Genomic DNA, 13,419 nt, shown 5'->3' with positions numbered 1-13,419 from the left:
AAGATGCGTATTACCATATAAAAGTGGACAAATGCTCAAGAAGATACCTAAGAGCCAGTCACTATGAATTTCGAGCACTGCCCTTTGGTCTCTCTACAGCCGTCAGAGTGTTCACCAAATGCATGGCAGTGGTTATCGCTCACTTGAGACTTCAAGGATTCCAGGCATTTCCATACCTAGATGACTGCCTCCTTACCACCCCCACCAAGCGTCTACTGGAGGAAGCCCTGGATTACACTCTTCTCACAGCTCAGCACCTGGGAATCACTATAAATTGGGAGAAGTCCAACACAAACCCGGCACAATCTTTAGAATTAATCAGAGTTCTGTTGGACACGAGAAATTGCACAGCATCTCTTCCGGAACACAGATTTCAAAAAATAAGACAACAGGTTCAGCCACTAATCTGTCACCACAAATCTTCTGCTTGGTCCATACTCCAACTCTTGGGGTCAATGGCAGCCTCGATCACCATTGTTCTTCTGGCCAGGTTCCACATGAGACTTCTTCAGTGACTACTTCTCACTCAGTGGTACCCTCTACAACATCCTTTGTCTTTTCAGATAAGTGTAACTCAGAGATACAAGCAAGACTTGCTCTGATGGACATCTCAAAATCCCCAACAATGGTCTCGCCCCTTCAGCCCCCATCAGCCAAAAGCCATGGTGACAACGGACACCTCCCTGATGGGGTGGCTATGTCAGGGAAACTCGGTCTAAGGCACCTGGTCAGAGACAGAAGCTCATTTGCATATCAATGTGCTGGAACTGAGGGCGGTGCTACTAGTGTTGCAAGCATTTCACTCGATCCTTCCATCAGGGACTATTGCAATCCAATCAGACAACATGTCAGTAGTCTGGTACATCAACAAGCAAGGGGGCACCAGATCTTACCCGTTATGCTGAGAGGCCTTGAGAATATGGCAATGGGAGACAGCTTCCAACCACTTTCTAATTGCAACGCACATTCCTGGAAGCTCCAACATGATAGCGGACAAACTGAGCAGGTGCATTCTACAACCTCATGAGTGGTCCCTCAATCCTGTGATAGTGGCCAAAATTTTCAACCACTGGGGCTAGCCTTGCTGTAATATGTTTGCATCCACAATCAAATACAAATGCAGCAATTACTTTGCCCTGATCCCCCCTCAGGGACAGTCACCGAGAGATGCTCTAGTCCATGCTTGGCCCTCGGGTCTGTTTTATGCTTACCCTCCTCTACCCCTCATTCCCCAATTTTTGAAGAAAGCATGGCAGTTGAAGAGCAAAGTAATCCTCATTGCACCATATTGGCCTCAACACGTTTGGTTCCCCTTCCTTTGGCCTCACCTGCTAGATTGACCATGGATTCTCAATCCAACTCCGGGGTTGATGTCCCATCCACAGGGTCTGACCCATCCCAATCTAACAAACCTGAAGCTGACAGTTTGGTTGCTCCACTTCCAATGATTGCCAGGCAGGATAACCTCTACTCCCCAGTGCGCAATATTCTTATTGCATCTCATAAATCATCCACCAGGCTAATTTATCTCAAGAAATGGAAAAGATTTACCTTACGGGCATTGAACAAACAATTGGACCCTTTTTCAGCCCCAGTTTCGGTGGTATTAGATTATTTATCAGATCTCTTTCAATCTGGGGTATCAGCCTCTACTGTTTGTGTTCATTTAGCTGCCATTTCTAATTTCCACATTGGCTTCCAGGACTTTTCACTCACGTCACACAGACTCTGTAAGATTTTCTTGAAGGGTGTTTTTCACCTAAAACCTCCCTTTAGAAAACCAGTACAACCTTGGGACCTGGCTTTGGTTCTGCGAGCCATAACAGCACCCCCCTTTGAACCTGCATCTTCATGTGACTTAAAGTACCTCTCTTGGAAAACCTTGTTTCTGGTTGCTATTACATCAGCCAGACATCTGTCAGAACTTCAAGCCTTATGCATCAAATGTCCCTACCTTATCTTCCATAAGGATAGAGTCTCACTAAGAACTAATTCCTCTTTCTTACCAAAAGTGGTGTCAGAGTGGTCTATCAACCAGTCTATTGACCTCCCAGTGTTTTTTCCTAATCATTCTGACAAGGGAGAGTATTGCCTGCACTCCCTAGATGTTCACAGGCAAATCCATTTTTATTTGGATAGAACAAAATCTACCTGTAAATCAGACCAATTATTTCTGGCTTTTTCTGGACCAAGGCTAGGGCATCTTGTTTCTAAAGTTATATTAGCATCATGGTTGAGAAATTGCATTACCTTCATCTACAACAAGAACAACATCACCTTGTCTCACAGAGTGAAAGCACATTCTACAAGGTCTATGGCAACTTCAGCAGCTTTCCATGCTAGGGTTTCCATCAATGACATTTGTTCAGCTGCAACTTGGGCCAGACCTCATACCTTTATTCTTCATTACAAATTGGATTTGGCCTCCAGAGGAAGAGCTTCTTTTGGTTCCATGGTGCTCAGGAATGTCCTTCCATGAGGGCTGCCCAGGGATATAGTTAGCTGGGGACTCTGTCCCATCGTAAGGAATGAACGAAGATTAACAACATGAGATAAAGAAGTTATGTCTTACCATAACGTTCCATCTGTGTTGTTGATCTTCATTCATTCATTACTCCCCACCCTCTGTCCCCCTCCAAAGGATCCTGGTGGATTTCATATGGTTCTTTTTCCATTCTTGTAGGTCTGTTATGACCAGAGGTAGCCTCTACTTTTGTCTATCAACTTGCAAACTTGATCTGAAGTAACAGGGAGCAGAGCATTGTGGGTAGGACCTTGGCTCAAGAGTTTTTGGCTGACGCGAGCTTGGTATAAGGCTAGCTCTGTTCCGTGAATGGAACCGATAACCCATCGTAAGGAATGAACGAAGATCAACACCACAGATGGAATGTTATGGTAAGACATAACTTCTTTTTTTATAAACATAGAAAGTAAGTAAGGTTGCTATTAGGTTTACGTACCTCTCAACCATACCACTCAACCTCTCACAATAAATCTGGACACATATCTTTCAACCTCTTACAGAAAGAAATCTGGGCAAAGCCAAAAATAATGGGGGGACAAAAGTCCAAAAATGGGGACACATTTAAGAACTGGTCTTATAAACTAAAAGTAGATATAAATACAGGTTTTTCATTGGCATGTACTTTCTGAAGGTTATGAAATCTGAAACTCAACTGTCTGTCATTATTTTCTGACTTCAAACCTCAGTGATCTGCCAGTGATTGGCCAGAAAACAAAAATTTTAGAGAAACATACCAAAAATATGAAGCAAAAATCTGAACATTCTGCAAAAATCTGTACAGTTAAGATGTATGCTGAACAGAACCTAATAATAGGGACAGATTTTAAATATTGGTCTTATAAACTTTAAATTCAGTCAATAAGGATGCCATTAGGTTTCTTTACCTCTCGACCATAGTAGATCAATGTTATGCTGTTAAGCAGAATGCACACTTTTTTTTTTTTGGTAATTATTGCCAGTTGCCTTTTTATTGTATTTTGGAGCATTTCTCCCCAGGTCTCGGCTGAAAATGGACATCTAATCCAGTCAGGCCTTCCCAATAAACAAATGTCAAATAAATAAATAAATAAATATTATGCACTTTATTATGCGCATGTGGTGGCTGGGGTGTGAAAAATTGTCTTACTTGAAACTGGTCCTTGGTGCAAAAAATGTTGGAGACCGCTGCTGTAGATGCAGATTTTAGGAATCTGTCATATATTTTATGTTTTTGTTTTGCACTCACACACTTTACCCACTGTCTTAACTTCAAACTCCCTTTTAACCCCTTTATTCCTTCTGGGGGTAAGAGCCAAGCCCATTGTTTCCCTGACAAGGGTAAGAACCTCATCATATATACCCTCTTCTACCTGTAGGAGAGGGTAACATGCAAGGGAGCAGATCCATTGTGTGATATCCCATATCCAGCCAAACCCCTGTATGTAGCAGCTGGTGGTTTTGCTGGAAGTTACTGCCTGGGAAGCTCTTCATATGTGCCTGCGATTGCCCCAGGACAACATCCCTGGCTTGCATGCAGTAAGACCACCAAGCCTAATGACTGCTTTTCCCAATATTCTTATTGGAGTCAAGGGCAATGTAGGTCATACTGCTTCCTTCCTCCTAGGGTGGGCTAGCATGCCACTCTTCCTGACTGGCTTCTCCAGTGCCCACTCTGCTAATTAAAGTGGGTAATCTGGGTCACACTCACAGATGTGTCCCTTAATGCTATGGAGCTGACTGAAGAAGGTCATCAGTGTCATGTCTGCTAATCAAAAGTGGGTAATCTGGGTCATACTCACAGATGTGTCCCTTAATGCCATGAAGCCAGCTGAAGCTGAATTAGGTCACCAGTGCCTTGTCTGCTAATCCAAAGTGGGTAATACTGTCACACTCACAGATTTGTCCCTTAGTGCCATGGGGCCAACTGAAGTACATAAGCAGATGAAGCCTGTGTGTACATTAAGATGTTACACTACTAAGGTTGCCTAAATATTTTAACTATGGGAGAAAAATGGGAGAAAAATGTGAACCATTAATTGAAGAAACATTGTTTTCTGACGACTTATTTCTGGACATTAAAAAGAATGCAAATAAACTGCTCCACCGATTTAACAGCTAATTATAAAGTAACATTAAATTCCACATGAGATATCTCTGTACATTGTAATTTTTCTTGAACAGTGCCGAATACAAAGTATTCTCCTTTCAGGAAACAAACATTTGATGGACTCTTCTCAAAGATCCCAAACTGACATTTGTGATAAATTTTCTGCAGGATGATGTAACTTAGGCTAGGATTCATAGACAAAGAGTATACAGCACAAAGCTGATTAGCACCCTTGTGAAGGGTGCACAGATTCAAAGACAACCTGTAATGCTTGTTTTAAGCTGTTTGCCATCTCATGAAGTGAACTCCTTATAACTGGCACCATGTAGGTCTATGAATCATAGCCGTAGTGAGTGTTCTAAAATGTTATACTGCTCTTTTTGATGTTAGTCTGCTGTGTAGACCCTACCACATATTTTAGTACATCTGTGCATTAACATTAGTTGCTGAACTCCTAAGATGTTTGATCTTGGGGACATTTCGGCCTTCCTAGCACTGCAGACCAGTTATCAATCTGTATGACACCACTTAGCACTAGATGTTTTACTCCTGATTCCCCAAAGTAATCACTGAAAAGATATATTTCCACCAGACAGCTTGCCAAGTGGATGGTAATAAAGATTTTTTCATCACTTTGGGTAGATAGAGGGTTGCTTTATTATCAAAATCTTACGTTATTATTGAGGTCATCCCAGATTGGGATTTTGTGGTTATGGTTACTTATGCAAAGAGATTACATATTTAATCTGCTCCATATTATTTAAAACACTATGCCATCTCTTCTTATTATTTTGTTTTGCCTCCTCTGTGCATCCTTGTAGTTCAAGACTGTTGTGTTTTCCCTAAGTATTTATGCTACCTCATTTGAAAAATCATAGATCATATCAGCAGATTAATCAGTTTCTAATATCTGCATTTCTACAGTTTATAAATTGACATTAACAGGCGGACCTTTTATGCCAGTGCTCTACCCCAGTTTATAAATGCAAATAAAAAATATAGCTACAGTGTGAGCAGAGAACTCTTAGTATGGTTTTTCTTAACATTCTCATGTGTTGAAATTTTTTGGAAGAAGTCAGTGACTGCATTTTTTCAAGCTTAAAAATAAAAGAGCTGTTCCTCTTGATGAAGTTCCATCTCTAGAAACCCATGAGATTTTATCTGTAAAAGTCCAAGAAGAATACATAAGAGTACTGGAACTATAGAGCTGGGTTTATTTACTCTGAGTGGACAAAATAGGTGCTTCACACACTGAAGGAACTTGGGGCATACATAATGCATAACTGCCTATAGGAGAGCATTTGTAATGCTACTGTGTCCTTGACAGATGCCCCTCCTGTTACTGTATTTAGGACAGCACAGAATACATTATTGTCCCTCGGCCATATTCCAGAAGACTTGCTCTCGGCGTGAGTGACTTACTCCAGTGTAAGCCTGCTTTATATGTAGGCCTTACATTGGGGCACTTACACCAATAGCAAGTCTTTTGGAATATTGTCTCTTATGTGTAAGACCCTTAACTCTGACTAATCAGTACAGATCAATGTGAACTTTAACATAAGCAGGTTACTCAGAGCTGTTTGGGGGCATTTTTATTCATTTTTTTCAATCCTGTACCACCTGTGTCCTTTCTGTAAGGAGTGTAATTTTCCAAGATTTAAGCTAAGTCAAATGAAAAATAATGTTCACTTCAGTTGTACCATCCCAGTGGTATCTCTCTCTGCTATTTCTCAGCTGAGATCAGCTCGATCTTCACATGTGATGATCCTCAGTTGGGTGCATTTTCACATGGCTTAAGCTGCGTTCTTGATAAACTGATTAGTGTCACTGGACTGAGTGCCTTTTAACACTTTAGTCACGTCAGCATATTTCTATGGCACATTTCCCATGTTAGCCCTGGCATCAAGGTTCATACCACAAGCAATTGCATGGATATCTTCTGTTCACTCATTTAATTGGCTGCTGCTTTTCAGACTGTAGGGGTTTGTTTAAAGATGTGCCTCATGTCATACTTCCTGTAGGGGCTTATTCACTGGTATCATAGCTCATTCTCACAGATTTTTTGACTTTTGCACTGTTACTAAACACGATGCACTCCTTCCATTCTCTGTTACATAATATGATTTACCAAAGTAAGCACCATTTACGTCATGCGCATAATAAAATGCCAGGAGTTAGTACTAACTAAACAAACGTAACAAAGAAAACCAGTCCTCTAAGTAAATTAACAATGAAAGAAAATATATATTAGTTCAGACACACGTAGTATGGTCCTATTCAAATATAAGAAAGTGTTTATACCACAGTCTATACTAGTATTAATGGCAGTGCATTAACATCACAATTCCATCAAATAAGCCTAAAACCTAGGCACAGACCATATACAGTATTTTCCAAGCCTTACCAGAGTCAAGAAACATTTTTGTGAGCCTGAGCGTAACCTTAATTTCTTGTAATGTATTCAATGCATAATAAGATAAGCCCTTGTATGATAGCTTAAGAAACATAATATTTCAGAGTGAGAGTCACCCATAATGCCATTAGAATTTTTTTTTTTTTGTTCTCAACTGTAAGAGGCAGTTATTTAAGATAAGGATGGACAGGTGAGGTTTAAGATGTAGTAGCTTATGGTCAATAAGGTTTGCTTTACATCTGCTATATTGGTAATGGACACACAGTGGTAAGCTAATTAGGTGGAAGTGTGGGCAGGGGTAATGTAATGTAAGTAGGCAAAAGGAGCTACCATTAAATATTTAAGCCATTCTAAACCCAACAAAGAATGATTTTTTTTTATTGCTATCAGAATCTCAGTTCACTATTTAGACAATGTAGGGGAATATACATGGTCATTAAGTGAAAATCCATTGTATAATTTTGAAATAACGTGGGCTTATCTATGTTAGAAAACAAGTTCTGCAGAGTATAACATTTTTCCTTATCAAACAGAAGCAGAAGCAAGATATTGATCACCCCAATTTTTAACAAATTTTTATCTTTTTTTCTCTCACCTCCACTGACACCCACCACTACCTTTCACCCCACTCCCTGGCAAACCTCATCTGTTCCTAACCCCAATTAGTCATCATACTTTGCCATAGCACCCACTCTCTTCAATACCACCTAATATAGTCTACCATAAATTCAAGCTACCATCTGCACTATCAAAAGCACCTCCTCCAAACTATCTACTAGACTCACCACTTAACTCCCCAAACTTCTATTACAACTAGCTGTCTAACTAAGCCGCTCCAGAGATATACACCCCAATCCAGGCCCCACCCTCCAATTCATCGTTCCACATACCTCCATCTCTTTTACTCCAGATCTACTTCAGAAAAGACACAAATCATCTCTTCTCCTCCTTAATATTAACTGTAGGAGTATCACTAACAAAGTTCACAACCTACATGCCACCCTCTCCCTCTACTCCCCAGGCATTGTTATATTAACAGAAACCTGGCTAAAACCTCACATTAACAGTAATGAAATCGCAGCACTAGACTACAGCATACTACATAAAGACAGGCTAACTAAGAAAGGAGGAGGTGTAGAAATCCTATTCAAAAATCACATATCACGTGATCTAGTAGATCTAAAACTCCCTGATTTTGAAAATGCAGAAATAATACTTGCTAGACTTAAAATCAACCCCAATAAAAGTATAAATATCCTTGGTGGATACATTCCAACAGGAAACAATATTCCCACACTAGAATGCATACTACACTGGGCATCTAACCCCCTTTCCCAAGAGACAATCCTTACAGGTGATTTCAACACTGACTGGGTAACATGCTCCTCCTCTAATCCAGCATCACATATTAACCTACACGGGTTTACACAACTAATCACATCTCCCACTAAAACAGATAAAACTGCCGGTCGACAAACTATATTGGACTGGACCTTAGTAAACAACCCAGTCTTAATGTCCCACTCAGGATGTCTCCCTGACAACCTAAGTGACCATCAGCTGACCTTTCTCATTTGCGCTAAAAACCACCAAACCCACGAGACCACCTTCCATCAAATGAGAGACAAAAGGAATTTCAATTCCAATAACTTTATTTCCTTCGCAGTTTATTGGATGCGCTTATACAGTTTCAGATACTAGCGCTTCTTGGATAGTCTGATTTGTACTTATATCTATGAGGTTTATACATTTTATATTTTTATTTTTGTTTTTATCCATATCTAAAATTGTGCTAAGATGTTTGATTACTACAAGTAGTCGTATACCAGATTTGTTTGTGTTGCTATAGTAAGGTTTAACATACTTCTATCAATTTAATTGATTTTATTACGCTCGCTTTTAAAAAATGCAAGTATTGCTTATACATTTGTCATTTATGTTATATCCTTAGATTGGAATAGTTTAGAAAAGTTCCTCTTTCTGTGTTTAAAAGTATTACAGATGCCCAACTATTTTCCGCCTAATGAGATGTGGCTCTAGTTACGACAGTAACTACATATAAAAAAGTTTCTTACTTTGAAATGCTCGCTAGAGTTTAGACTAACAGGAACTTGTTTGTTTGCTTGCTTGCTTGTTGATTTCTTCAATTAGATATAGAACTGTTTATGAAATGTAATAAACTCATTATTCATTCATTTGAATGTTAAATACTTTTGTTTCTAGGATGTACTCTGAGTATTGTATTGGTTGTATGTTTTAGAACTTTTAGCTATTCACAATGTTTGTAATGATGGCAATGCCGCTTTAAATAATAATTGAAGCATTCAATTATATAGGGCTTGGCTTTTAAACAAAGCAATATTTAAACACTTCTATGTAGGGTTTTCATTGTCTGAAGAAGCGTGGCTGTGACCACGCAGCGCCTTACCTTCACCCTTTGTATCTATATTAAAGAAGAATTTTATACTTTTACTACAGCTGTTGATTGTGTTTTGGAACAATTATCTGCATTTCAACTTGTCATTTACATTGTGGTGAGATCAGGTTTCTGCTTTTTACATTGGATTCGTTTGTGTTACCTGATCTCTTGGAGCTGCAGTTACCTCTTGGTTTTGTAACTTCTAGTTTGTGTGGTAACTGTTCTACGCGATGGATTCTACAACAGTAGAACTTGACTATAGACCAGAGTCGAGGGAATTTTCAGCTATACCAGAAGGACTTTTACATCATGTTCCTAACCCTTTATTGGCTTTGGAATTAGGAGGGTCGCTTAACCCTCCCACACCTATTTTACCGGAAGAAAATCTTGCAGATTTCAACCAGACTGTGAAAGACTTTGAAGACAAGTTGTATTTGCTGCAAAGGTATGCCTGGCAAAGGCAACACCTTGAAGCCTCTATACACCATCGCATTGTACCCCGAGGAATGCGCGTTTTTTGTATGCCGTCGTATGGAACCAATCACCCGATGCTTTTGAAAAAGTGGCAGGATTTAAATATTGAACAAGGTTTCAGGTACATGTCACTTTTAAATGAATATTTTTTACCGCTTGAGACTAAGCTGCGCACTGAAATAGATACAATGTATAAGAATTTGACTGATAAATTTAAATCAGACTATGCTAAGAATAGACTGCAAACTATTTTCTCACAAGTAAATTCTTTTAGTGAGAAATTGAAACAGATAAAATTGAAAAAATTACAGAGGGACTTTAATGACTTCCAAACAGGTCAGATTTTTGTTTGGCCTAGGCATAATAACACACAAACTCGAGCGCAAAGACCGGCTTCCCCAATGCACACTACTGATGATGTTACACATCATACTGATGCTTCTTCATCTGCTGGAGGCTTGGCCTTGCCTACTCTGTCCACAATTGACAATGTTGCTGCTCAATCTAGTGAATCGGATTTTCCTAGATTAACTGCTTACTCTGCTACACCACCACCTAACCAATTAGCCTTTGTCCATACACAAAAAGACAATCGATTAGGTGCGAAACCCAAAGTTGCTCAAGACACAAGTCGTTTTTTACCGTATCCCATAAAACTACAATACCAAGGGAGAGGACGCTCTCAAAGCAGAGGGCCAAGAAAAAGGAAAGTATCCGAGGAGAGTTATGGAACAACACGAAGGCAAAGGATGTGACTGATATATTTGTCAATTTATCTGATTATGACTTGTGTTTATCTGATGTTAGCCTGATTAACAAGGGCTTAAATTTTATACCAGCACATTGCAGTAACTTGGCTGAAGTGTTATGTGAGCTACGTATTTTCTGTAGAAGTATAGCCTTGAAAATGTTTTTTAAAAATACCACAGCAATACAAACTAATGATCCTTTACATCTTGACTCAATGATTCCAAGACAAAAAAGTAATTTTTCACCTCCACTTCCTTTTAGCTTAGAGTGTTTTCTGAAAGCTTGTGAGAGGGATTTTTACAAACTGTTCTCTACTAAAAAGAAAAGAATTGCATATGTAAATTTAACACCTAGTGAAATGACATCCTTGGGAAAATTCAAACAGCTTTCTGATATCACTTTTAGACCTGCTGACAAAGGTGGTGGAATCATAGTCATGAATACTGTGGATTATAATACGCTGATGCTAAATATGTTATCTGATCGAGAAACTTATTCCATCATTTCTCAGAAAAAAGTTTGCTCTATAATAGCTAATGTACATGCAACTTTGCATGACCTTCTTATGTGTCGACAAGTCACTCTAGAAGAGTATAAATATCTGTACATAGAGTTTCCTACAATTCCCACAATAAAAGGTCTGCCAAAGATTCATAAACAAGTAAAACCTATACCCCTTAGGCCTATAGTTTCAGGCTGTAATTGGGTAACTGCCACCATTTCCACTGCCCTTGAAAAATTCCTTAGGCCTGTAGTGGATGCAGTTCCTTCTTTATTAAAAGATACTTATGATCTATTAAGCAGCCTTAAGGATGTAGCACTGAATGTCAGGAATAATAAGTATATGCTGATAACCCTTGATGTAAAAAATCTTTTTACGTCCATTCCCAATGATTTGGGTTTGGAAGCAATCAGAGAACTACTTGTGAGAGATACTAACTTCTCGACTGAGAAAGTTATCCTAATTTGTCAACTACTGGATTTAGTACTCAATAACAACATCTGTATGTTTGATGGCATTACGTATTTGCAGACATGGGGTGTAGCTATGGGCACCCCATGCGCAAATACGTATGCAAATTTAGTGGTTTTGAATTGGGAAAAGGAGCATCTGTTTACTAATCCTACCTTTGATAAAATTAAATTTTACAAACGTTTTGTAGACGATGTTCTTTTAATATGGCAAGGTACCCTAGAGGAATTTACACATTTCCTACATCATTTAGAAACTACTACCACTTATTTGAAATTCACAGTAGAAGCTTCAATGAAACAAGTAGAATTTCTGGATGTCTCCCTAACATTAAATGAATATGGAAAAATTACATCTTCCATTTTTAGAAAACCAACGTGGACTAATACATTACTTCATTTCAGCAGTATGCATCCTAGGCATATGTTCCCAGGAATAGTTAAGAGCCAGTTCACTAGATTGACCAGACTTTGTCAAGATAATATAATTTTGGAAAAAGAAGCTGACCTATTAGAACAATTCTTTTTGGATAGAGGCTATGACTATGAGCTTGTTAATTCTATTAAAAACAATGTTATACATCCTTTAGATTCTGCACTACACATGACTAAGAAACCTTTTTCTTTTACACATAAAAAAGTTAATGATAATATAAGGATACCATACATTATAAAATATACCAGTGATGTGAAATGTTTGGAGATGATTATACGAAACAATTGGAACATACTGCAGACTGACACTTTAGTAACTAACTTGGTGGGTACCTATCCCTCCTTTTTGTATAAGAATTGCTTTAATCTAAAACAAATTTTATGTAAAGACTATGCATCAAATGTGAAGAAATCTACCCCAAAAAAGGGGACTGTTTCATGTGGTAACTGTACTAGGTGTAAGTTTATTTGTTCTGATCTGACTTTTGTTCATCCTACACTAGGCTTTACTCATTATGTTAATGTTTCAGCTACATGTCAGACTAGAAACTTGGTATACTTAGCCACTTGTATAGAATGCACCGCATTCTATATAGGATTGACAAAAAGAAGATTAACTGATCGTATCTATGACCATCTATATGAGATAAAGAGAGAAGCAAATACCAATGCATTAGCTCAACATATAGTAAAATTCAAAGAACACACTTTTTCATTCAGGGTACTTGAAAATGTAACTCTGAACCCTAGAGGTGGTGACAATACTAACAATCTTGCCCTGGCAGAATTAAAGTGGATTCTAAAATTTAATGCTCATAGTTACCCAGGCTTGAATACTTCAGTTTCTATCAAACCTGTTTTAAAGAACAGAAAGCGTTAGATACTATGACCATATTCTGAATTATGTTCTATAGTTTCAAGTAAATAATTCCTAACTTTGCTACATGGTATATAACCTAATATTTTGGTTGCAATATTACTTTATTATTATTATAGTTATACATATATATTTTATACTCATTATTTATATCTCATACTCTATGGGTAATTTATATTTATAGTTGAATTGATATATATATTTTTATATTTTTAGATATTCATACACATATTTTTCTATATACTGATATGTGATTTAAATCAAACTTATTTAAAATATAGGTACCATATTAGATATGTAGATATATAATTGTATATACATATATATTTAATTACTTATTTATTTATTTACATATTTACATATTTATTTAAATATATATTTATTACCATATTTTGGTTTATATACAGATATTTATATATATTTTTTGATTTCATGTTTTCATGTTTTAATTTTCATATACATGTATTAT

Source organism: Protopterus annectens, chromosome 1.part0, assembly GCF_019279795.1.
Source record: "Protopterus annectens isolate FY-2018-M chromosome 1.part0, PAN1.0, whole genome shotgun sequence".
NCBI classification, from domain to species: Eukaryota; Metazoa; Chordata; order Ceratodontiformes; family Protopteridae; genus Protopterus; species Protopterus annectens.
This window is presented reverse-complemented; position numbering follows the sequence as displayed.